Source organism: Taeniopygia guttata, chromosome 3 (genome assembly GCF_048771995.1).
Source record: "Taeniopygia guttata chromosome 3, bTaeGut7.mat, whole genome shotgun sequence".
NCBI lineage: Eukaryota > Metazoa > Chordata > Aves > Passeriformes > Estrildidae > Taeniopygia > Taeniopygia guttata.
Window position 1 is genome coordinate 95955353 of NC_133027.1, and position 26932 is coordinate 95982284.

Sequence of the window (26932 nt, forward strand, 5' to 3'; positions counted from 1 at the left end):
TGAGTTCTCTTGCCATTGCTTGAGTGCTAATCAGGTGTGGAGGCACAAGGGCTGTGTTTCTCAGCTCCTCATTACCCGGTGAGAATAGCCTGGCTGTGCTAGCCCTAGGGAAATACCCACATCTCCAGCAGGTTTCCTGTGGCAGAAAGAAGAAGCAGAGATCCTGGTAGCAGTTTCTGCAGCTGGAAATTACATTGGCCATGTCTGTATATGCTCAGAGCATTCAAATCCTTTCCCCAAAGTCAAAATTAACGACTTGCCACTCTCTAAAGGTGGTTGTCTCTTCCACTTGTTTTCCTCACGAATATGCAATGAAAAAAATGTATTTCCCTGTCTTACCTGTCCTTACAGAAAACATTAGTAATGGAGGCCAAAGCTTCCACCCTCCAGCTGTCCCAAACCCCTCCTTTGCAGCTCTATATAATGAGGAAAGGTGGTCTTATTTCCTGAGGAAATAGGAACTTAGAATCTCAACCAGACAGTGCTCCTGAGCAGGGAGCACGATCTGTGCTTATAACTTGGTTGGGTCACTGTCACCCTAGAGGGTTTGGGCTGAGGCATGTGGGGGAGAGAGAGTTTGCCTCTGTCCTTGCTGGGCAAGCAGTTTTATCAAGAGTTGATATCAGGCCCTGAGTTTTTAAGTAGATGTCTGTCCCATTACAGCAGGGCCTCCAGATGGTTTGTCATCCCTTTTCTGGAGGTCTTTGTCTGGGAGGACTGTTTCTCATGTGGGCATTGCTGCTCTCAGTAGAAGATGGGATGTGGGCATTGCTGCTCTCAGTAGAAGATGGGGAGTGTTTGCTGCATCTGAGGTTCTTCCTGCTGGGCTGCATGGGAGAGGCAGATGTGGAGGTGCAGGTAAGTGTCATGGTTTTGGTGGTCAGCAGCCTTTTCCCTGCATTTCTCTCTCCATCTTGCTTTCCTGAGGGAGGAGGCGAGGGCCCCTTCATCCACAGCTTCAGGGGGCAGAGAAGCACCTTCAGCCTTACCAGAGAGAAGAGCTAAAGGGGCTGAGGCCTCAGCATTGCTTCTGCATCCCCAGGACAGGTAGCAGAGGAGGATGAGCTGCTGCATGGTGTGAGAGCACGAGGAGATGCTGTGGGAGGAGCAGGAGGCACAGCTTTCTGCAGAGCCATAACCTGGCACAAACATCGCTGCTGGGTCTTGCCCTCTGCCCCCTGCACTGTTTATTCCCCTTCCTTCAAGGCTTGCTCTGCTCTTTGAACAGCTGGGTGTCCTGTCAGCCAGGGGAATGGATGTAGATTAACATGAACCCAAAGAGGAGGGAAATGTTAGTGATAACAGGATAGAGGTGCTAGGGAAGGTGTTGGCTCCTGCCGGTGCTGGGTGCAGCTGTTGGGAGCATGTCTTCCTGGTTTAGGGGCCGAAGGAAAATGTCTGTGTTAAACTACTTCTTTACTTAAATGTCTTTTGAGAAAGTGAGAAGAGAAAGAACATCCAGCATAGGGTGGTTCCCAGCAGGACCATTGGACTGCCCCAGGAATCTCTCTGTTCTCTGTGACAGGCTGCCCACCAATGCTGGCGTTGCCTGTGTGTCCCTGTAGCTACTCAGGCTGCCGTCTCCTCTCTCTGCTCATATTTCTCACTTGATGTCCTGCATTTAGAGATATGCAAATGGCTCCTCCTGCTTCTTTTCCTGTCAGTTGTGCAAGACCCTGAGTTCTTTAAGGATAGAATAATCCCTCAATGTCAGTAAGATTCCCACTGGCAGGCTGGGAAGCTACCCACCTTTCCAGGGAAGCTTGCAAAATCATTTGGAACAGTGCTGCCTTATGCAATCCATGTTTTGCCTGGCAGCCAGGTGCTTCCTCACCTTCCTGGCAAGGAGCTGCCTCATCATCCCCCTCCCCACTGACACAGTAAGTTTCCCTTCCCGATTATCCACTGAAATTATTCAAGTGGAGTTGTTCTGCCTGCTGGTAGGTCCCAAGGTTTGCTTCCTACAGCTTTTCACCCCCTGCCAGTGCTGTTCAAAGAGCTCTCTGAAACTCAGCTCTGAACTCACTTCATTCAAGTGCCCTTTTTATAGCTACCTAAGGAAAGGTCCCCACTTTCCCAGGGTGCTTTGTGATGGGCACAAATGATCAGTCAGTGGGTCAGTCTCAAGGTCACAGCAGGGAAACCTTCCAGCACTTGATGATCAGACAAACATGCAGAGTCCTGGAGATGGGCAGGTCAGGATCTGAAATTGTGCTGCTTCTCACAAACCTTAACGCACATCTCTGCAGGAGCAAAAACAGCATTTAAAGGAAATGCTCTAAACCTCTCTTGGCATCTTGGCAGCAAACAAAACTTTTGTGATTCCTTTATTGCTCTATGCCTTCCTTCTCCTCTCTCCCTCCCAGGAGTAAGAGATGAGAAGGTTTTGGGACACCCTCTGTTGCTTGAACCAGGAGAATAATGATGCTGGAGTCACTGTCCTACATGGATCAGGCTGTGCTGGCCAAGTTCATGAAGGAGAAGTTGAGGAGTGCTTGACACTGCAGGCTCCATGCACTTGCCTGTCCCTGGAGACACACAAGGAGAGAGATTGGGTCCAGTTCCTCACCCACACTGGGCTTTGGTGTGGGCACCTGCCAGCTCGTTCATCTGCATGAAGAATGTGAGATCCTCACGGCCAACACAAGTAGAAAGGGACATGGAGCATCATTCCACAGGATCTCAGAGCTTCATCCAGCCCCTGGGAAGCCAGAGAGGAAAGGACCTGGGAAAGGACCTGCTGACCAACAGCCCTCAGGTGGCCTTGGTGCTCTTATCAGAGATGCTGTGAGTGTTGTGGGCCCAGGGTAGGGACAGAGCTCAGGCACCCTTACTGCAAGGACTCTGTCTGGCACAGGCTCTAACACTTACCTGTGGGTTTGCTGCTGCATGTCCATCTGGGACAGGTATTATTCCTGGCCCCAGGCCTTGGCTGGGACAAGGGCAGGATGCAGCAGGATAATGGCAGCAAATGCCACATTGCCAGCAGCAGTGAGGGCTGGCACAGAAATTCCAGCTACTGCAACGCAGGGGGCTGCCTGGGCCTGTCCCTACCACATGCTCAGCACATTCACCCCCCCCCACTCCAGGAGTTCATCCTATTGTCTGACACAGCTGGAGTTGATGTCCAACTGTGATCTCTGCTCTCTCACAGTTCCTGCTCCTGCACCATGTGAAGGATGTTGTGTGGTCTCAGAATGTGGGGTGCCTCAGCCTTCATGCCCAGCCTGGCTTTAAATTAAGGTGTTGAAGCTCTTGGTATAGTCTGGTCTCCTTCTCTACTCCTGCACTGGGATGAGTGACCAGGGGCAAGGCAGCTGGCTCAGGCCTCTCTGGTCCATCACAGGGCTCTTGGAGCAGGGCAAGGGCAATCCTGATCCCGTGGTCACTCTGTGGCCAGGTGTCACATCCAGTGGACATCTCCAGCCTCTCTCTACAGCTGCTGTGCTCCTCTAGAGGTTTTGCTTTTTGCCTGCACTAGGGAAAGGGAGATTCTTTTCCAGAAGCCCCTGAGAGGCAGCACAGGAGATGTTTTATGCAAGATCACAGCAAGGCGTTCAGGTCTGCCTCCTCACAACATGTGAAGGTTAAAGGCAGGCTCTCAGCTTTCCTCTGCTAATGACAGAAAGTGCTTTGTGAGTGAGAGAGAGCATAATTAGGGATTAATGAGAAAGGAGCCTGTGGTTTTATTACCCATTGGACATCAGTCCCGTGGATGAACAAGAGAGGTTGCATTAGCTGCTTCCTGCTGAGTCCTTCCAGCAGGAAAGTCCTTAGCAGACTTTCTGCATCATTTAAGGACAGGAGGTAGAGGAGGGTACTGCAGGCAAGGAGTGCTGAGGCTTGGTGTCCTCTGCTGGAGGCTGGGACAAGCCCCAGATCTGTGGCCCCACAGGGGGACTGTGGACCTTGGGGAAAAGACCTTGGGCTCTACTGTTGGCTCTGCCACTGCCCAGTGGCATGTGTCACACAGCTGCATCCCAGGTGGTTCAGCAGGACTCGAGACATCTCCTCAGGTGGTGCCCAGTGGCAGCCACAGCATGTCAGGAGAGACACAGCCTGGGTGCAAAACAGGGCTATTTGCTTCTGTGAAGGTCAGAGCAGATCCCACCACTTTGGAATGAGCCTTCTGCCCCCTGCTTCAGCCTGAATCCAACAGTGAGGGAAGCTGGAAGGGACCAGATAAAGACAGGAATAAAACCAGGGAGGTTAAACACCTGATCTTGAATTAGCTTCATCATTCCTAGCCATTGCATAAAAGCTATTAAAGTTATTACAGGACATGCTGGATGCTGGCACAGCAGGAACAACAAATATAAGTAGAGTGGTCCTTGTCATAAATATCCCTCAAGCTGTCTTGACAGCCCTCTGCCATCATGATGCTGCTCGCAGCCAGCCTGGCTGAGCAGTGCCAAACCATGGCTGCAGCTGATGGGAACAGCTCCTTCTCTCCCTAAATGATACAGGGCTTGCATCCTCAAGGAAAGAAAGCTCCTGCTGTGGGGCAGACCTGCTTTCCCTGGCTCCTCTCTGCAGGGATCTTGCTGCAAGTGCCACAGGGAACCAGAGGCCAGGATTTAAAAACGATGGCACAAAAAGAAATTATCCCACTTGTGCATGCATTTGTCAAGTCTATTAATAATGTGCTTCACACTGTACTTTGAATGCTCTCTTTAATGATTGCTCTGTATTTTGCCACTCAGCCCTTGCAGTCACATCCAAGTCCTAAAGTTATCAGACATTCATCTTGTAAGATCACAGACTGACTCCCGATATCTCACTCCTTGATACCAAGGCATCTTCACCGCCAAGCACATGGACTTTTCAAGCCTGACACAGCACACAGGTAGGTGCTTTTGCTGCTCTGTTAGCTAAGCCAGGTGTCTGTTCCAGTGACACACCATTGCACCCCCTTGGTATAAGTCCTTGGGTTACCCCTCGTCTGCCAAAGGCTCTGACACATCCAGCTAGGAAACAAAGCCAACTTTTAGCTCAGTGTCTCCAAATCCTAATCCTTCCACTCTACCACGTCTCCCCGAGCAGAGGGGAGAATTAGAAAGAGGGGCCTTGCCCCCCACACCAGCAGTGATGGGCAGAGTGGAGAGGTCGCCCTGAACCTGAACTACTTCCAGGGCCATGGACCCTCACTGAGTCAGTCTTTAAGATGATGCAGCAGGAAGTCATTGAAAACAGAAGACAATGGAAATAAAATGGAGAGCGAGGCATCCATTCACACCCTTGGCAGAGGCATTTCTCTTCCCGGTCCCTGCCTGCCCGCAGGGAGGACGGATGCTGCTTATTAGACAGGTTATGTAATTGAAGTGGTCTATATTTATCAGAAGAGCATGGCGTGCACACCTCGAGGGTCAGAAAGCCCAGCAGTTTGGAGAACATTATCTCCCCTAATGAATCAGCAGGGAGAAGGACCTAAAAATATGACTCGGCTGCAGAAGGACATCATCGGGTGGCTGGGGGGCCAAGGTCAGGGGGCCCCGATGTGCCTTTCCTGCTCTGGCTGGAGTGGTGATGATGTGCTCAGATGGTCATGGCCTCAGAAAAGGCAAAATCCACTTGTGCTAAACTCCTTTCAAACTTTGGCTGTGGTGTTGGATTTTGAGCTGTACCTAAAGGAGAAGGGAGAGCCCCCCAATGCATGCCATAATCTCTGTATTGTAAAGTCAGCCTCCTTTTTGCATCATTTTCCCTCAGATCCTGAAACCTCAACACTCGTGGGATCTATCCTCCTTTTTAGGGCATAGAACCACTAAAAATGGTTGATTTCCTTTAGTGTCAGGGTAGTCCTTAGCTGGTCCCAGACATGGAGGCTGGTTTGTGCTCCCTGTGCTGAGCCCTGCTATGAGGGCTGATCAGACATGAGCTTTGTGCCTGCTCCTCAGCGCTGGAGAAACTCAGGGCAGGCTCTGCTTCATCATGCTCAGTGCCCAGCCTTCAGGAGCAGCTGTGCCACCCCACAGTCCCCCAGCTGTCATCACAGTGGGAAGCTGCAGCACATCAGCAGTGGCCCACAGTCACTGTGCATCAGACTGGAGCCACTGAGGTGAGCCAGCAGCTGGAGAGGCGCTCCTGCTGTTTGCATGGATGGAGATGTTAGTGAGAGTTATTTTTAGGGAACTGGAGAGGGTGGAAGGAAATAACAGATAGTTTTTGTTTTCTTGGTTTCTGCTATTTTAAGTGACTTTGTTTGCCTGTGGTGCCTGGGAGCTCAGCTCAGTACCCTGGTTTACTCAGGGCATAGGCAAACAGTGGCCCTTAGCCCATGCTGTGTTTGTGCAGTGTCCACACTGTCATTTACCTTTATAATATCCTGAATACTGTGCCCTGGACCAAATTCTGTCTTCTTGTAGACAGGCTGGTGGACCTGCCTGCTCAGGGCAGAGAGCAGAGCCTGGACACCAGTCTGTTCCCTGAGACTGGCCATGGCCCCAGTGGCTGTGCAGTCCTGCCACATCCCCAGTAAGGTTTTGGTCCTTGACTTCACATGATTCAAATGAGCTCTGAGCCCTGCCTACCACTTGGCAGACGATAAAACTATAGGGGGGTATATTTACCCCTCTGTGTTATTTATACCATTAGATTGATTTATCAAAGCTGCTTAGTGACCCATGGCAGTCAGGGCTGATGTCCCTCTCAGTGGGCTTTGTAGAGCAATGGTACTTGATTCAAATGCTGCACTCCCAGGGGCTCCCTCTGATCCACCTGGAGCCTCCATGCTTTGTTATGCTTTGGAAAAGCTTGGTCAGAAAGTGCTTTCTTCTTGGTATTTTTGTGTGATTCTGAAGAACAGGTCTGCCCCATGGAAGTCAGGGGGAGGTTACCTACAGGAGCAGTACAGCTTCCCTACTGCTCCAGTGGTGTAAACCAAGCCTTGAGAGGACAATCCTGCTGAGCTCTGAGGAGCAGCAGTGTCTTGGGGAAGTACAGGCAGAGGTCAGAGGGAAGAGCTCAGGGGACGGAGGAATGCAGGCAGTGCAGTCACTGTGTTGGTGCTCCATGTGGAACTCTGCAGTCAGGCACAGGCTGGGATCCTCTTCCCCACACCTGGACATGCTGGCAGCCCTGATGGTGAGCCCAGGATTCTGGAGAAGGACCAGGAGGTGAACACCAGTGGTCACATCAGTGCTGTGGGCCCAGGGCACTGGTAAAGCACATCTGTGTTGTGCATAGTCTCAGTTCTTCCTTCAGTGTAAAACTTTGGTGCGTTTAACATAAACCACGGGAGGATGTGCTCCCATCACACTCTTCCTTCTTGTCTGTGGGATCTCTGTGGTCACTGCAAAGTCCACCCAATGCCACTGGGCCAGTCCTTCTGGGCTCTCATTTGGTCGAGCACCTGGGTGCCACCTCCACTCTGTTCCCAGAATGTCACTGGCTGAGGCTCGGAGACCCAACCCCCCACCACATGGATGCACTGGCCAGCAGCCCTGGCCTCTCTGGGATCAGGCTCTGTCCCACAGCAAACAAGGAAAAGAACAGATTCAAACATAGTTGTGGGGCTAGTCTGTCCACTGCATATTTCCTGAGCAAGGTAATTTATTTGGAAGAGTTGGTCTTGGCAGAGGTGTTTGAGTGCATTTCTCTGCTCCCATCAGTCCTCTCTGCTGATAACTCAGCTGCCACAGCAGCTCCTCCTACCCTGGCCCCACATCTCCTTGACAGGCTCACAAGGCACATCCTTCTCCTGGCGTGGTTGCAAAAATTGCTTTTTATTTTTAAACCCTGGGACACAAAAGCCCTACCTTTATCATTTGCCTGCAGTCCCAGCAGCTCCACATATCCTCATTAAATAACCACTGATCATCAAGTGAATCTGACAGGCCCCAGAAGCAAGGGAGATCCAGATGCCTGGTGTGCCCACAGCTGGTCCCAGCTCCCTGTGGCTGCAAAATATGGGGGGTCTCCTCCCTGTGGGGTGGGGCAAAGGGCTGTCAGGAGCCAAAAGGAATGGTGAGCTTGTGCCTTTCCATTGCAACATGGGGGCAGGTGGCTGCAAGGGCTGAGTTTATCCCAGCCCCACCAGAATTTATACAGACAAACAATAATAATGGCTCTTTACAGGGGGTTATTGAGATGGAAGAGTGGCAAACTGGATTATGGCCTGTGCATTTCATATTCCTCTTCTGAGACACAATTTAAATAATGCTTTTTCATAATTTATTTTTAATCTCTGTAGCACAGACCCTGAGGGAGGATGTCGCCAGAGCAGGAGGACTACCAGCCATTGGTCAGCTGAGTGTGAGGAGGTAGGTGTCCATGGGGCAATTTGGGTGCCAACCTGACCCCCAGATAGAGAACATTTAAAGGGAGGGATGGATCATGGAGGGATATTGATGCTGCTCTCTGTCCAGGGCAAACCTCAGGCTGATCTGTCCTTAAATGCCCAAATTTCAGAAGCATTTGGACTCGATGTGTGAAACTGGTGTTTTGGTTGGGATTTACTCCCAACTGTTTTTTCCAGCTATCTGCCTTCCTACAGTGTCTCCCAGGGGAAAGGCCACATTGCATTTTGGGAAAGATCATGCAAAGATTGGTACATGCAAAGAGGGAGTCCAGATGTGAAGCATTCCGAGGAACTCAGTGATGCAAAATCAGGAATCACACCTGAGAGAGGTGACAGGAGAAAACGTGGTCGCTGGTGGTTGTTTAGGGCCAGGAGTTTGCTTTCTGGAACAGGCTAGAGCTGGGGCTGCAGCAAATTTACAGCTTGTCAAGCATGGTCAGGAGTCCCTGCTGGGGTTCACTTCACCCTGAGACAGGCACCAGTTGACACATAAATGAACTGGCTTTTCCCCCGAGCTTTCACAGAGGCTGGTGCTGGGCTCTGTAATTGCTCAAAGTTTTAGTACAGCTCCTGTCTCGACTCAATATCTTCCGGCATCTCTAATTAAATTGAATTTACTGGGATGACAAGTGTCTCTGTCTTCTCAGCCACAGATGTTGTAACTGCAGCTCAGGCTCCAGCACAGCCTGTTTGGACCTGCTGCAGGACCCTCAGGCTCCTCTGGCTCAGGGCTACTGCCTGGGTGCCTCTCCCAGTGTGAAAACCAAGGGGCAGACCGGGCATCAGCCCAGCATGGGTTTTGTTTCTGCAAATAACTCGGATGGCCACAGATCTGTCTGTAGATCCTTTGTCCTCCTCTCCATGCCTGGTGGGGAGAGTTAATAATAGATGTTGGATGCTGCAGGAAGATGCAGAATTTAAATGAATTCCCCTTCCTTCTCAGTAATAAAAATGTTTCTCCCCTAAGAGTCCCTTGATTAATTGATCCGGCAATTGACAAATCAAGAACGGGAAGGCATAAAATCCAATAGAAAGGGATGAAAATAGCATTATGTACCATCTGATGCAGTCAGCAATGTCACGCAACCAAATGACGGCAGAAAACTGGGGCCTTGGGCTGGAGGAGCCTTCATTAAGATGTGGCATGAGTATTATTAAGTAAAAGAACATTGATTTTGTTTGAAAGATTTGGCCATCCATATTAAATATAATCTCTGTAATGTAATCTCGGGAGTTGCTTTAAATGTCAGCATCACTTGGCTACATCTGCTCGCTGGGGCTGCTGCTCCAAAATGAAGATAGAAGCTTCATTCTCCATCACCCATTGTGCCCCATTAGCAGCTTGACAGGCTGTGCCCAGGCAGGGGAACATCAGCACATGGGTTCCCCACAGGGAATAGGAGTGTGCCAGAAAGGCCCATGCATCTAAAGCATATGTGACTGTAACAAAACAAGTCATTTACTGAGGCAGAAGCAGCCAACACACAAGATATTTCAAAGCCAAAAATCCCTTTAAATTCTGGGCTTTCATGTGAGACTTGAACACCTGGTTAAATTCTGGGCAGCAATTAACCCAGGTAGCTCTAATCAAAGTCTTTGGAAGCTGAACCCCCTATTCCAAGTCCAATCTGACAAATTCTGATAAAGATTTTTTTTTTTTTCTGTCTCACAGATGTCCAGATCCAGCAACAGCAATGCCCTCTCAGGGGTTCCGTGGATGTCTGTGGGCTCACTGGAGAGAGGTGGCACTTGCTGGTGTCCCCATAGCCCATGAGAGAAGCAGATGCTTCAAGGCTGGGGAAAAGTACCATGGAACTCACAGCCCTGCAGCACAGCTGATGCCATGGTCCTCACCTAGGTGAGTGTTTCCACAGAAAAATGGTGTGTGGTACCACTGGTCCCAGCTGGGAGCATGGGCACGGTCCCAAAGAGCCATGAATCTCACATGTTCCAAACCTCAGAGGAGTTGGGGACATCCCAGCTCTCCCTGGGCCACAGTGTGGGAAGGAGGTGAGAATCTCTGATGGGGCCATGAAGCCAAAACCCAGTAATGGTTGGTAGGAGTGCTCTTTGCTGGCTCTCAGGGGCATCTGCAGTCAGAAATCCAGCCCAGCACATGCAGAAGACTCTCGCTGTCAGAGACAGAGAAGAGTCTATGATGGGAGGGACCATGGGCTCTAAAGCACCTGGGAAAACATTAGTAGGACCAAGGGAAGATTGGAGACTTTGGATGCAGTTATCCCTGCCTCCCATAGGTCAGGATCTCCCAGGGCACAGAGAAGGCAGTGGTGTGAAGTTCAGGTACCTGAGCACATGGGCTGCATGGCTCTGCTAAAGGAGCTCAACAAAAGGCATCAAAACAATTTCCTTGAGAATCAGAAGTGTCCAGACACTGAGCCATTTGACTGTAATGGAGTCAATTTTCTCCTTCAAAGTGCATAAACCTTTTTGTAGCCATGCACCAGCAAAACTATTTTTATTCCCTGCCAGCTGTTGAAAGCCATTTCTGTAGCTCACTCTCCATGCCCTTGCCCACCATCCCACAGTCACCATTTCATTGCCCGCTTGGGCACTTGGGACCTGAATGACAAAAAACCAAAAAGTTATCACTCCACTCTGGCACTGCTTTGGGGCCAAGAAGGAATTCTGTATGGATGGGGGCTGGTAGGAGATGGGGAGAGGGGACAGTGGCAGCAGTCACTTGTGGCAGGGCTCTCCCCATGTCCCTCCAAGAGGAGGTCTGCTCTGTGCACTTCTTGTGGTTGTGCAGCCACAGCAACAAAGAGCTGGGCCTTTGTGTGGTGAGGAAAACACAGGGTCCAAGGGAAAAGCAGGCACACTGACAGAAGAAGACCTTTTGGAGGCCCAGAAAATGTCTCTGGTGCCAAGCTCCTCAACATCATCCTGCTGGAGATTGTAGGGTTTGTGAGTAAGAACCCTTGTGGTTCTGCCCTAATGTTATTCTTCTCCCAAGAGCCCCTTTTCAGATAATGGGCTGTGCAAACCTTTGCTCTGACCAGCTTCTACCAGCCTGGTGTGAGAACAAAACAAACCTTCCTATAGGTCCATTGACTATTTTTTCATCTCTCTTGTGACTGTGAAACAAGAAATGAGATTAAATCACTCTCAAGATCATCCTGGGCAAAGCCCATGTTGTCCTAAGGTAGCTCTGAACTAACTGTTAGGCTTAAAACAAAAGGGGCTTTCCCCCATGTCTTTTGTCGCAGTAACTGCAAAGAAGGAACAGCATTACCATTCCCTGTGGAAAAGGACAGGGTCACCTGCCTGTGACCTGTGTCACCACAACAGTGACTCTTTGGATCAAGTGTAGAGCTCAACATTTGGGGCACAGATGAGGCACAAACTCTCGCCTCCCCTCTCAAACAGTCCCATGAGGTGTCCAAAGGAAATATAAACACAACCTCTCTGTGGGAAAAAAAAGGAAAAAAAAAAAAAGAAAAAAAAAGAGGAGAAGAAGAAGAAGGAAAAAAAATAGATTTGTGTTGGTTGGGTGAACCCAGTCATTTTGAAAAGCTGCAGAGCACAAAGGTGAAAACATACATGGAAAGCAAAATACAGGAGCTTTTGTGTGATGCCAGCAATTTTCCTTCCCTTCACTGAGAAAGGAGCTGCCTGGATGTGTGGTGGTACAATCTGCTCTTTCAAATGGCTGAGTCAAATACCAGCTAAATTACAAAGAGTTGTACAGAGACATGAAGGACACATAATGACAATATTTTGTCATTCCTCCCTCAGATGGATATGGAAAATGGGAAAGAGAAAAAATAATTATATTAGGGTTCAGATAGGATTTTGATAGCAGTTTTTAAATGAAATGTAAAGGTTATTTTTAAACCCAGACCCTGGATGCTGCTCCAAGCATGAACAGACTGGCAAATGATCTGAATTTTTCCATTTTCTTGACATTGTTCCTATGGATGTGTTTACCACATAGTCTAGCATTGCAAACTTAAATTAAAAAAAAAAAAAAAAAAAAAAAGAAAGGAACAAGCATTTTCTGGGCACCTAGGCAAAACACATACTGACAGAGCAAGGGCTGGGTTTGCTATTTCATTGCCAGGACACCTTGTTCTGGGATAAGAGTGGCAATGAGCAGGATTGAGATTCAGACTATATGAAACAAGAGTATTCTGTTTCTGCTCTGTTCTTCAACCCTGAGTACAACCTGCAGCAGATATTTGGTATTCAGAGAAGGAAATGTTCCTGGTATTGTCCAAACCTGGCTGAAAAACCTCTGTGTTGATGCCTGTTGACTTTGAGGCACAGGCAGCCAGAGCAGGCATGAGGCTGGCAGGGCTTCTGGAGACATCCAGGCAGCCTTCACACCTGAATTCATAGGAAGCTCCTGCATGTCCTGTTTCTGGTTTTTAATCTGGCCAAGTTTACATTGGATTCAACTGTGCCTAGGTCTTGTCTGAGAAAAGGAAAGGGTTTCTTGTTGCTCAAACCAGAAAAGCTGGTTTTGAAATCACTCCACCAGCCCTAGTGAGGTGATTGACATTGCAGAGAGGAACCATTAGCCCAGCCACATCAGGGCTGACCTTCTCCCTTGTATCCCAGTGTGCAGGGAGCACTTCCCACAGTGTTCAACACCAGCTGCCCCTTCTCCCATCACACTGGGCTGCAATCTTATTTTTGAGCAGCTCCTCAGAGTGACTTGTTTCACATCCTCCTCTTCAGCTGTGTCTTTATCTATGACTTCTCCCCCTCTGCTATTATGTTTTATCCCATGTCACCTCTGAATAACTCACCTGACAGCTTGAGGTTATCTGTCATTTCACCTGCCTGGTAGTCAAAAACCTGTTGTGATCCCTCCAGTGTTTTTGGGCCAGAACTGACTATTGCACCTGCCCGGCAAGATTTTCCTCTCTAAAACCTTTCCATAATCTACAGTGCTTGGGGCATTGGCAGCTGATGCTGTTTTTTGCAAATGAGCAGTGGTTCCTGTGGCAAAAGGTGAGAGTGAAGCAGGGCAGTAAAGGTGATTGATGGCCACAGTGGTTATTTGCCTTATTGGACTGTGTTCAGTAGCATCCCTTTTCTCCTGCTGCAATGTGGTTGTTGGTGTTGGCTTTTGCTGACCTGTGCTCTCAATATGGAAGCCTGATTAACAATGTGCCTGCTTTCCTTTTCTACTCTTCAAAGCCTTTTCTTCTCTTCCCATTCCTGAGGAGCTCAACACTGCAGGATTATAGAATCATGGCATGGTTTGGGTTGGAAGTGTCCTTAAAAATTCCAAGGTGTATCTAGACAGTGACACCAAGCTGAGGTTACCTAAACAAGCTCCCGCTTGATCATCCTTCCTGGATAGGTGAGGCATCCTGTGGCATTCCAGTTATCTTTAACATTGTCACCATATTAGTTTTGGTACTATTCACCATGAGCATCAAGCACATTTGTAGTCATACTATTGCTGTGAGAGCCTGGGAAGCAGCATGTGCTGTCGGTGACACACCAGCAGCTCCCTCCCTTCCCAGATGGGATATTTTAGGCATTTACCCGAGTTTCCCCTGGCTGCTGCCATTCCCTGGCAAGTGGTGAGGGTAGAAGGATGCTGCCACCTCCCCGAGAGTGGGTTGCCCATCTGCATGCTGTGCGTGGCTGTCACAGGTATCAGACATGGCATCATCTGAGAAACGCCAGAGGAAAAGGCTGAACCACAAAGTATTAAGAGGAAAAGGTTAAAGACCTCTCCCAGCAGCCCTGCGAGCCTTGTCCGAGTGAGAGGCTGACTGCAGCACCCCCGCCCACCGCGCTGCCGAGCTCCAGCTCGATCCCACATTTTTCTGTGCCGGAATGTGCGCACGGAGGGCCGGCTGCGCTCCTCGGAGCTGTGCACTGAATGATGATGCAGTGACATCGTCATGGCAACACGTGCAGATTTCCCGGTCGCGTAGCAACCTGATGCAGGCTGATGTAAGCTGCGTGCTGCCTTCCTCTGCCGGCTGCACTCCTCCGATGTGTCTGGGAGATTTGTGGTGGCTTTAGACGGGGTTTGTCATCGGTTGGACGTGCCGTGACATCAGAATGATGAGGATGTTGTTCTGTGTGTGCACAGAGGGGAAGGGAGGGAGATGATCTCCTCTGAGAGCCCTCATCCCGAGTGCTGTCTTGCTCAGGGGCACTAACATGCACAGCTTTTTTTTAGAGGCTTGATAGTACTTAATCTTGTACTTATTGTAACTACTTTGTGTAATACAGACTTGAGGAGATGCAAATTTGCCTTTAAGTGATTTTGTCTCAAGCTCTCCCTCTTGATTTTTCCATTAGTCTTCTCAAAGTTACAATATATTTGGGCATGAAGCAGCTGTAAACAGGTCTGATTTTTTTCACAGTATGACAGCACATCAGAGCTGTAAGGGAAAACTGTAGGCCTGATTTTTATGCAGACCAGGTACCTGCAGAGCTGACTGACCTGTTAGTTGTTTCACGGGTCATGTGCAGTACAGCAAGACTAAATCCTTGTTCACAGTCACACTAAATCTCTGTACACAATGTGAAATGGCAAAAGCCTGACACATCCTTCTGGCTTAAGGGTGTGTTTCTTTATATGGAGCAGAAAAATATCTTTACAGTGATGAGTGTGACTTCAGTCTCTGCTGATGGCCAGATCAGGATCTACAGATGCCAGAGGTGTCTGCCAAATGAGTCTCAGCTCAGTGACCCAGGTAAGATACAAGAGTAGCTCACTAGAAGCTCATGTTGCATCAGTTGCCTCATTGCTTTGGAAAATAGCTTTGGAAAATCTGGTCCTCAGCCTCAGGAAGCAAATTAGCACTTTGATAGCCAGAGGCCTTAGTGGAAGGTGTTCATTCAATTAGCACAAAGTGCTTGGACTTTTGGAGAGCTCCACTCTGCTGCAGATCACAGGGAGGCAGCTCCAGTGAGCCACAGCACAAAGCAATGAGGGAAATGTGCTTGGAGAGGAGTGTCCAAGGGCCCTACTCCAGTCAGCACATGCACAAATTAGGCAGAACAGGTCTTGTAGGAGCAGCAAAGCTCCTCAGACTCCTCCATTGTCCTGGTAAGGGTGAAAAAGAATCCCAGGCTGACATAGGGAGCTTTGTCTCTGGCATCTCTTCTAAGCTTATGGTGGGTTTTCAGTCATGTGGACCCCTGTGGTGAAGATCAGCTGCAATCTCAATCTAAATATTCTCAAACCAATTTGGGAATAAAGAGCAACAGTACAAAGCAGGGGAAGCTGAACTAGAGCTGGGGAATCAACATCATTCAGCAAGTCCTTCCAGATCTACTGGACTGAACTATCCATTTCTGCCTGCTTAGCCCTTTGTTTGTCATACATAGATCAGTGGAAATTATAAGATACTTCTGGTGATGCTCCATATGTCTCAAGGAGAGAAGCAGAGACAGCCTGAAAGAGGGGAGGGGCAGCAAGCCTTTAATGGGCCAGAATCTGCATTACCAGGGTAAGAGAGTGGGAGGGCAGTCCTGGGGGAGGCCAGGACCACCTCAGTCAGCCACTTGCCCTTGCTGAGAGAAGCCCTCCTGCTTATAGACCCGTGCTTGTATCTTTTTGTGCTCTATGGGCTAAGAAAAGTGGGCTTTCAGCAAATTATGCCATCCATGCCATCATTCATGAGCAAACAATGCCCTCAGTGGTTTAGGAGAGGTGGAGTGCAAAGGAAAAATGTCTCCTGGCTCAGGCAGGAAATCCATGCATGTACCAATAATTCCAAAAATCCAAGAAGGGCCAATCATGATAAATAAATGAATAAGTAAATAACATAATAAACAATATATAAAAAATATTGCTGTCAGGTTTCATCAATATGGCACTGCCAATTCTGCAATGAAGTGTTTCAGAAGAGCCAGAAGAGATTTGTTTCCCAGGTACTCATCATCAGGACCAGAAGATGCAGATGAAGAAATCTGTAAGGAGATTGAGCTGAAGGCTTTTATCATCCCAAAGACAGATGGAATGGCTGTATAGAACACTTTTCAAATATGCAGGGTGTTTTTTAGAGACAATAGTCTCCAAACAGCTCTTCCACATGATTGATGGTAGTAAAAAGGAATCTGTCACTGTTTGGCTTCAGGCTTTTCACTCAAAACCATGTTTTATACTGTGTTCGCTCTCAGAAGGAAAAAAATGACTTAAACGAAGATTTTATTTAATTGCCAGTAAATTGTAGAGAACCTGAAAAATGAGCATACCAAATTGGTGATGCTTTTCCCCAGGTCACTCGAGCATGATTTCCCAAGGGCTGATGCCAGACAGGCAGTCAGCCCCAGTGGTCACACAGTTAACCCTTACCCTGAAGCAGCCCCTTCTGGAATCTGCTTTTTTGATATCTCTCAGGGTTTATCATCACACAGAAGTATCCTCCCGTGAAGCATGTGTTTTTTGGAGCAAAAATCAGAAGAGCCTTTCTAGATGCCTTCTTGTCAGATGCTGTGGACGTGCCAAACAAAACAAAATTACTGTTGTCTTTTAAGACATATGCCTAGAAGAGGCTGTGGAAGGCTTTTAAAATGCCTCTTTGGTGTCATAGACCTTGATACCAGAGTTCTTCCTCCTCTCATCCCTTACCCACCACCTCTCTTTCCAACAGCTCATAAATAAAGAATCTCTTTCTCATGTTTTTTTTTAAATTTGTTCTCTTTTCCTTTTGGATATTGAAAACACTGCATTTATTATTTCTTCCCCACCCTGTCCTGTCCTATTTGGCCAAGTAATTTCTTTGAAGGGGTATACCTGGAGCAGTATTTCCAGCTTCACTCATATGGCTGCCCCAGGCCCAAGGTTGTATGGTTCAGGTCAGGATACTCAGATTCCTCATATGGGAGCATTTTCTCCCCATTGAAACATTTTTGGCTGAAAACTGTCTTCTTTGTTGCTGAAGTGAAATAGAGATTTTTGGAATTCACTTAAGTTAACAAAATGAATTAAGCATTTATATTTTAGTTTGTAGAGTTTTGTGTTGCATTTTATCCTTTTACTTAAGAAACCTTTGCCATACGTACAAAAGGGTACAAGAAAATGCAAATTTCTGAAGCTTATTACACAAAGAACAATGCCTCAGAATGCAAAGAACCCAGATAAAGAAGCTTCCCTGCCTCCAAGCCTATCAAGACTGACAGAAGTACACAGATAAGCACCGAAGGACCAAAAGGGCATGCACAGAGAGGAAGATTTGAAAAACTCAATCATGAGGAAGACCATGATTTTCAGCCTCAAGAGACCACCAGAGACCCCTACAGGACCACCACTGCATATGGAACACCTTTGGGAATTAAAGTGTGGGTCAGACTGAGGCTCGGGGCACAAGTTTTTAGAGAGCGATCTCACCTGTGCCGAGCACTGACAATACACACCCACCTCATAACTACCCCAAGTTGTGGGGTCAATTTATTTATTCTGCGTATTGCTTCAGAAGAGCTGACATTTCTGTGAGAAAGGCAGCTTTTCCATCAAAACTCTCAAACACCTGGAAACAATGTGGAAGAGGACATGATAGATTTGTTATCCCTTGGGAAGTTGTACCCATGATTATGAACCTGTTGGAGGTGCCTGAATGGCACCTCTCTGCTCAAACCTACAGTGGGAGATTGATCCCTGCAGTCTTCCTTGCTCCTTGCTTCCATGCAGCCTTGGCCACTAGCAGGTCTCCAACATGAGGCTACCAAGAAGGGTTTGGGTCCTGCCAGGATCCCCCTTGACTTCTCCTCTTCCTCCCACCATGGGCCTGCCACAGCCACAGTGTTTGGGGAACATTTGTGGTAAGAACAGGGATGAAGGTCGGTTTTACCAGAGCCATCACAAGGAAGAGATTATTGTTTGTCTTAACAGTGCCAAGGTAGTGCAGGCATTGCACCAGCAAGGACTGGAATCATAAATTGGTTTGCAAACTGGCTTGATGTTAGCCACCAGTTTTGGATCAATGCTTGCAGTTACAAGCACAAAAACTCTGTATGAAGCTTGGAAAATTTTAGTATTTTTAATATTCTGCAAACATAAATTACTCCTTAGGTGGGCAAATACCACCTCATTCTCAAGCTTCTTACCAGGCATAAAACCTGCCCTGGGGGGTGTATCACAAAACTGCTAGAAACTGCAAGAAGGTAAGAAAACTTGAGTTGTTTACAGCTCCTCTTCTGCTGGCTGTTTTGTTTGGGTGAATGGTTTATTATCTTCTGCCTAATTGCTTTGCTTCCCAGCCCATTCACAGAAAATCCGGGAGCAGAAGCAGCCTGCCTCCCTCCTGGGAGTGGAAATATCAGTGCTGGCAGTTGATTATTGCAGGGGGTTTTTGAGGGAAGGGAAAAATTGTTCCTTTCATTTTTTGTTTATGAAAGACTGAGAAAAGTCTCCCTGTTTGCAGATTGATCTGTTTGCTTTAATTTTGTCCCATTTGATTGATTTCCTGGAAATCAGACACAGTTAGCTTTGTGGAGGAGACCTCTTCCATGCTCTCGGCATCAAACTTGTTCAAGAAAAGAGGGGATGCTACTGGGATAATGGCAGGCAGAAGCTGTTCTTACCTCTGCACTGCCAGGCCACCAGCCCTCACCATCTCTGAGGGCTGTCACATGCTGGACATGGCATTGCCCAAGGGGGTGACTACAGCTCCTTGGTTGTACTTCTTCCCGTTTCCCTCTTGGATGTATCCTTCCACATCCTAGAGACAGCCCTGCAGATGTTGTCTGACTCCTTCACACAGTGGCTGAGCTGAGGGCATTAAGGGTATCTGTGCCACTTTCTAGCTACCTCACAATTTGGGGTTGAAGAACACATTTGAATTCTTCATTTTTATTTCTTTTTTTTTTCTTCATAAATACACCATGGGGATTATTCCAGAACTTGCAAGGGAGACACTGCCATTGCTGTTGCTGTTAGTATTTATATGGGTATTGATGCTTGAACACCTCCAGGGGCATCCACAGCTTCTGTGGGTAGCCTGTTGCAGTGCCTCACCTCCCTCAGAGTGAAGAATTTCTTGCTAATATCTGATCTAAACCTACTCTTTCAGCTGAAAGACACTCCTTGTCCTGTCGCTACACACTCTTGTAAAAAAATCCCTCTCCAGCTTTCTTGTAGGGTCCCTTGGCAACTTATTTCTGGATCTTCCTGTCCTGGGAGACTCTGGGCTGCAAAACCCATCTCTGTCCCCTCTGTCCCCTTGGAGCTGGCTCCTGTCGAGGAGCAAACCGAGGACAAGCAGCAGTGAAGCCACTCAAGCAGAGCAGGTCCATGGGAGCTGCAGCCTCCAGGTGAAACACAGCTGGGGCTGGGAAAACAAGACATGATGGAAACAGCTAAAGGCACTTGGCAGCCTTTTGACGCCCAAGAGAAATGTTCTGCAATGTTCATAGTGAAAGAGAAAGAAATTATGCAGAAATAGGGAAATAAGGAAATAGTCTGGGCTGCTGCTGGGCAGTGAGTCTGTCAGGGGGAATGGCTGCCTGTGCCTGTGCTTTTCTGGACAGGTATTGCTGAACTAAGGGTGGCCTGCGATGGGTGTTGGCAAGATCTCCAGGCATTCCTTACTGCTGGAAAGACCTGCTCACAGTCCAGCATTTCATTACTGTTGGAAAAACCTTTCCATTATTCAACCCAACCATTTCTCCCTTCTTTAACTCCCACAGCACTGGTTCAATCCATTTTTCCTCTCAGGTCACTTCATGAACACCAGTGGTGGTTGTCATTGTGGATGCAGACAGCTGTCCCCTGGACATCTCTCTGTCCTCTTGATTCAGGGACTCGCTCTGAAGTGGCTTTGTGGCAGCTGTCAAGGCTGGACCGTGCTGGATGGGAGAAGACAAAGCAAGAAAAAGAAATCAGAGCCAAAAAGCAAGAGTGAGGACAAGTGGTAGCAATTTGCCTCCCAAGTTGCTCATTCCAAGCATACTTGAACAGTGCTTTTGCATAATGTGTAGGGCTATATTTGTCCGTGAGACAGAAAGGCAGGGAGAGAGAAAATATTTTTACACTGAGGTAATTCTTGCTCACTTTTTCCTCTAAGAAAATCAGTCCTCTCCAGTCTTTTCAATTCCTTTGCCCTCCATCCTGCAGAGTGAGTTTTGTTTCACATGGAAATGGCAGTTTCCAGATGTCACCTTGGAGGATGCATTTGGAACTTGCAGGGAACCCTGAGCTGTAGGTGGTGGCAGGTTTGGTCTGGGACACATCCTGTGCTGTTTGGAATTTTAGGAGGCATCCGCCCACTCAGAGCCACAGGCCCCTGGGCACAAACACTTCCCTGGGAAACAAAACTCACCAGCCCAGGTTCCTGATGTCAGTTTGCAGGAGGCGCTTGGCTCTGCCAGGACAGCCCAAGTTGTAGGTGGTGGTGATATGCAGAAAGACTCTAAAACTCAAAGTGAGTTATAAAGTAGGTATGTATTTTCAGCCAGACACATGCAGGATACCTCCACAAAGGCATGTATATCTATCTACCTGGTCTCAGCGTTCTTCTTTATCCTCTAAAATGTTACATATACATTAGGCTTTGCAACACATTTATGCATATTCATTTCCTGCTTCCACCTTGTCCCGCTTCGTACGTGAATTAACTTTTCAGTCCCTTGTGCCTGCATACTCGTTTCTGGTAGTCCTCTTCAGGGTCCCCGGGGATGAAGTAAGTAGTCTTCATCAGAGCTGACCTTCTCACCCTGTCTTCTTGCACATGCTTAGTGATCCTTTGGTCACAGTCCAAACCACAAACTTGGTTTGATCTATTTGGGGGTCCAGAGAAGCCTTGGTATTTGGTAGCCTTGTAACTTTGTCCTACTTTGATGAACAACATCCTTCCCTTATCACACATCCTTGCATTCTTTCATGTTGTTCTCGCATGTATATCCTGTCCCCCATGTATATCCAGTCTTCCCTTTACAGGCAGTTAGCACAGTAAAATGCAGCAAATATTAAACAATATTTCATCTAAATATCTATTTATAATCAATACCCCTCTAATTCCTCACCCCATGTCTCAGTGCCCCTTTTTTTATAAGGCAGTAAGTTCTTTTACTTAGTGCAGAAATTCTTCTTCCCAATCTCTGCGACAGGTGTCTCTCAGTGCCTTGCCATGCACTCAGGATACAGTGGTTAATACTGCTGCTCGTTGCAGCATCTTCCAATTCCAGGTAAGTATCACAAAACACATAAGGGCCTTTTTCAGTTGATCAAAGGCCTGTGTGGCTTCCTTTGTCCACTGGAGGTCTCTGTTCCCATTTGCAATGAGCAAATAATAAAGTTTCACGTGTATTCCATAATGATGAATCCATAATCTGTTGCAGTCCACCATCCCTAAAATGGTCCTTAGTTCTATTATGTTCTGAGATTTTGGGGTTTGGCATATCGATTCTATGTGCTCTTTCCCCATTGTCCAGCACTGACCTTATAACCCAGGTAGATCACCTTCTGCTTTACCACCTGAGCCTTTTTCTTTGGTACTCTGTACCCCTGAAGCCCCAAAAAGTTTAAAAGGTTTACAGTCCAGGCCACTCACCCTTCTTCTGTAGAGGTAGCTATTAGGGTATCATCCACATACTGCAACAGTTTCCCTTCTCCTGGTGGAGCTTCCCAGAATTCCAAATCCTTTGCAAGTTGTTCTCCAAACAGGGTGGGTGAGTTTTTGAAGCCATGTGAACTGAGTTTTGCATCAAATTGGGTGTTCCCATTCGAATGCAAAAATTTTCTGGTTGGCTTCATGGAGAGGGAGGCAAAAGAAGGCATCCTTCAAATCTAAAACAGTAAACCAAGTTAGCTCTGGTGTTAAACATGTTAAAAAGGTGTACAGGGTAGAGATCCTCAGTTATCTTGTTAACAGCCCATAGGTCCTGCACGACCCAGTGTGACCCATCAGGTTTCCGGACAGGCAGGATAGGAGTGTTGAAATCAGATTGGCACTCTTTCAGTTACTCCAGCTGTAAGAAATTTTCAATTATCAGGCTAATTCCTTCTCTATCTTCCTTTCTCAAAGGATACTGTTTAATTCTAACTGGCTGTTTTACTTCCTTAAACTTAATTTGTATTGGGGGTGCATTTTTCTCCCTCCCTGGTACATTGGAAGCCCATACTCCTAGAAACACTTGGGTCACTAACTCCTCACTAATTTCCTCTTTAACCTCCATAGCTGTTAATATTAAACTCAACACTTCTACATATTTTTACTCATTCACCTCCAGAGTAACCTCCCCATTTTTAAATGAAATGGTTACCTGTAATTCTCCAGCAAGTCTCTCTTTTGGAGTGACTCTGGAGAGTTGGGCACATATAGAAACTTACGGATGCCCCATTGTTTTCCATATTTATATTTCAGAGGCTTGCAAAAATATGCTATTTTATATTGGCCAGTTGCCTCCTTTACCCTAACATAATCATTCCCCACTGGTATCAAAGCTTTATTTAAAACAGAAAATGTTGCTCCCATGTCCAGCATGAGTCCGATTTCTTTCCAGTTTGTATAAGGACCACCACTGTGTGCAGTACTTCACAAATGTGCATTTGGATTCTGTGTTTCCCAGGCCTGTAATTTCCTTCCAGTGGGTTAAAATACAGCCCAGAGGACTTGCCCTAGGGATTTCTTTACTCTCTCCTGATCCCATTATTATCTCCTCCATGTCCTGTTTCACTTGCACCCAAATCTCTTCTCACACTCTTACACAGTGTTTTCCCAATCCTCTTCCCTTACACTACAAATCTCCAATACTAGATGGAATCTTCCACAGAAATGCTCTAAAATTTCTAGTTCAGGGTCTCCCTGACCCTGCATCCAACATTGGGAGCATGCAATATGTCTTCTGTCAGAGGAACAGTACCAATGCTCTCTGCAGGACCTGCACTTAACCAGCACCCACACAACATGTTGCCCTTGCCTGCAGAAACAGATGATTCCACCTCTCCTATTCGTCTGGATATTCAAATCCTTTGGTGCTGGCTGTTCTAGTCTAATGCAACTAATTTCCCTGCAGAGGTCCTATATATTCCCTCTAAATAAACCCACTGTTTCCCCTTTATCACCCAATTACTCTCAGCAGTTATGAATTCCCAGGAATCAAGTCCAAACCACTGGGAGAGAAGGACTCCTTCCATCCATCTTGCAAAGGCTGGGACAACTGTGATCCCACAACCCTCTCATAGGCCTTTGCTCTTTCCTTAAAACACTTTACAGCAAGCAAAGCCAAACAAACCTTACAGACAGACCTTCAAAGTAAAGCACAAAAACCCTTAAAGCAACCCGGCAAGCAACACCAAACAAGCCCAAAAGACAGCACACGGTAAAAGAGAATATGCAAGGTAAAACAGCCCCCACCCCTTCAGCCAGCGCACAGGGCAGTTTGCTGCAATCACAACTTTTGACACAAGATGGTAGTAATACCTCAAAAATACACCACAGCTTCACTTCGCACCAAGGCGCGGCTCAGGCACAGACACAAGCAAACAACACACATCCGAACTTTTATGATGCATGCACACACAACCAAAATAGAAGCAATCAAACAGGAATTCGCTCAGTCCCCAAGGACCGCTAGCGAATCCTTCCCCTGCTGGACACACATCAGACCAACAGGTGTTTGCAAGCTCAAACCCACCAGGACCTTTCCTGTGCGGTCAGATCTCTCTCAGCAGCTTATCAGTGGTCCCTACAGGGGGCCCTTATCAGTGGTCCCTACAGGGAGCCCCTTTTTAAGAGAAATACCATTCTTCCACTGCTCAGGAGGTCATTGTTTGTCCCCAGAGTGAGCGATCCAAGAAGCCAAATCCCTTCCAGGGAAAATCCTGGGAAGGCATCTTAGGAAGTCCGCCACTCAGTCAGTCCTATGGCTGGCAGAGAATGTCACATCTGGGTCGCCAAAATGATATGCAGAAAGTCTCTAAAACTCAAAGTGAGTTATAAAGTAGGTAAGTATTTTCAGCCAGACACATGTAAGATTCCTCTGCAAAGGCATGCGTATCTACCTGCTCTCAGTGTTCTTTTTTATTCTTTAAAATGTTACATATACATTAGGTTTTGCAATACATTTATGCATATTAATTTCCTGCCTCCACCTTGTCCTGCTTTGTATGCAAATTAAATTATCAGCCATTGCACCTGCATACTTGTCTCTGGTGGTCCTCTTTGGGGTCCTTGGGGGTCGCAGGGGGATGAAGCAAATAGTCTTCATCAGAGTTGACATTCTCAACCCCTCTTCTTGTGCATGCTTACTGATCCTTTGGTCACTGTCCAAACCATGAGGTTGGTTTGATCTGCTTCGGGGGTCCCTATGTAATAAGGAACATGGGCCAACAGCAATTGTTGTTTAATCCAGAGTGGTCTCTCAAGCGTGTTGAATTACTAATGCAAACTAATATCCCTGAAGCCCAACCAGCCTGCACTTCTTTCCTAAAGCCATCTTTTGAGGGTTGGATGACATGGTTGCAAGGGCCAGCACACACCAGGGGCAGAGTGCAAAGGGATCTGACTGGAATATTAGGGACAGGGCTGGGAGTTCTAAACAGAATTGGTTCAGAAATATTAATTAATAAATTGACCACTGCTACAAGTAGGCTAACAAAATTAAAACATCCCAGACAATCATCTTTGTTGGCATTGGGAACCAGTCAGTGGCAGGTTTCAAAAGTGTTACCCAATTGGGAAAAAGCTAAAGACAAAGACCATGGGTTAATTATAGATGCACTTGCTATGGCTCAGTGCTATATCTTTGGTTTTTAGCTGTATTCAGGCACAATTATAGTTGCAATCAACAGCTGCCTTAATTATAAGAGAAGGAAGTGAAGGAGCCTTTCCAACTGAAATTCCAAAAGCTGTCTGGGTAAATTTTATTTATGATCCTATTGCTAGCATGGCTACTGCCTTTGTACTCACTATAAGCAATGCCACAGTTTATGTTATTCCCCCCATTAGAGCATTAGGATTCAAACAAGAGAGTTCTATCCTTTGGAATAGAGAACATGGACATGGAGAGGGGATGAGAAATGACAAAATGTGAATCTAGAATCCTGTGTTACCTGGAAACAACAAGGGTTTATTTGTAAAACCAACATAGTTGATGCACAATTGATGTCTTGATACTGAGCAAAGCATTTGTCATTTTGAGTTTCACCCAGTTACTAGTCAAAAAATATATACTTCTGTATATTGGTAAGGGCTGTGTGTGTTTGAGGACTTTGTGTGCTTTCGTAGAAATAGACAAAGATAATATAACTTTACTCAGTAATAATCATTCTAACTTTTATGTTTGTCATTTTGTTAAGATTGTTGGATGTGACTTTCTGTATTTAGCACCAGTTGTATCCCGCCAGCTAATTAGGTCTAACAACACAATATATTGTGTAACAAGTTGTTACCTATATCTGTTAGAAAAAGTCTACAACTGTTGGGAAGAAACCCAACAGTTTATTAACAGCAGAATGCCTACAAAGCAAGAAAAAAGGCCAGTAACTTCTAGATATCAAACTGCCAGACCTCACCGTCCCCCCCACTGGAACAAAGACCCAAAATACCAGAGGATAATCCCCCCATGACACGTGTTACAAGTTGGTGCCGGGTTTTCTCTCGGGAAGATCAGGAGCAAGCACGGAGTAGTTCTATGATAGCAGATGAAAGTTCAGTGGCTCATCTAGTATCGACTTTCTCCCAATGGCAGAGCTCCATGGAACATTTATGGCAGGTGAAACAGCTGGGCTGGATCCCCTCTGTGTCTTTTCTCCCTGGTGTGGCTCAGCGCACAGACTCTCGGGCTGGGAGTGGGGCTGCTCTGCTTCTGCTGGCATGATGTCCATGGGCTTGGACAAACAGTTTTCTGCTAGGAGAGCCCTGCAGACTATTCTACATATCTCTCATAAAGGCCCAAACCAACTCCAAACACTCCAGCTACAGCAGCTATTCAAAGAGCTTCAGAAATCCAGGACAGCTGAAAGTGAAAGTCAGAAGGTTTTTGTCTTGTTCCTGTCAGCAGATTTCTTGATGATCTGATGCAATTTTATTCAGATGTAACATGGGATCTGAGTTTTTTTATTAAAATATTTCATGATGAGAGACAAGCCTTGGGAGCATGAGGTACAGGACTGACATGCGAAACCATGAGCATATCCTCCAAAGTGACCAATTTAATTGTCCATTTTACTACACTTGTATTTATTCCACACTAACAAGCAAAATCAAGCTTTGCTTGGAGATAAAACAGGCATGGGATACACTACGGTCCCTGGCAGGGTCACCAGGGCTGGCAGTGACAAAGCAGGCAGTCTGCTTCATTCTGAAGCACTACAGCACTACATCCCAATGTGTTTTTAAGTAGCACTGTATTGTTAAGAGCTCCTTTTCTGCATGAGACACAAAAAGGAGATCCCAAATGACCTTCATGCAAGCATGAAGTAAAGAGCTGATCCTGCTATCCTAATGAAGCTTTGGCTTTGGCAATTACACTCTTCCCACCCATCTTTTGACACAGACACTTCAGGTTTTCCCCACATCCTTGCAAGACTGGCAGTTGCTCTTTCCCATTTACTGTTCTTCCCTAGAGCCAGTACAGTGGCTGCTTTGAGACAAAAAAGCCCTGAGATCTGGATATCTTGAAGGATCATGAAATGCTAATTAAGTGTTCAAATTGGTTATACCCAGGTCTGCGCTTCCCAGAGCTCTGAAG

The 26932-nt window shown here is 46.9% G+C and overlaps 1 long non-coding RNA gene across 2 annotated transcripts in view; it reads left to right on the top strand.

The window, feature by feature from the left end:
- The first annotated feature begins 665 nt into the window (after positions 1-665).
- LOC115494484 (uncharacterized) overlaps positions 666-26932 on the top strand; it is a 40594-nt gene continuing 14327 nt past the window's right edge. Inside the window, exons 1-5 of one of the 2 annotated variants that reach the window (XR_004367415.3) lie at positions 666-858; positions 2367-2758; positions 4704-4846; positions 8192-8261; positions 9972-10157. This is a non-coding gene — a long non-coding RNA (uncharacterized lncRNA). The remainder of the gene's footprint in view (positions 859-2366; positions 2759-4703; positions 4847-8191; positions 8262-9971; positions 10158-26932) is intronic. The other variant, XR_012055269.1, reaches the window with a different exon arrangement.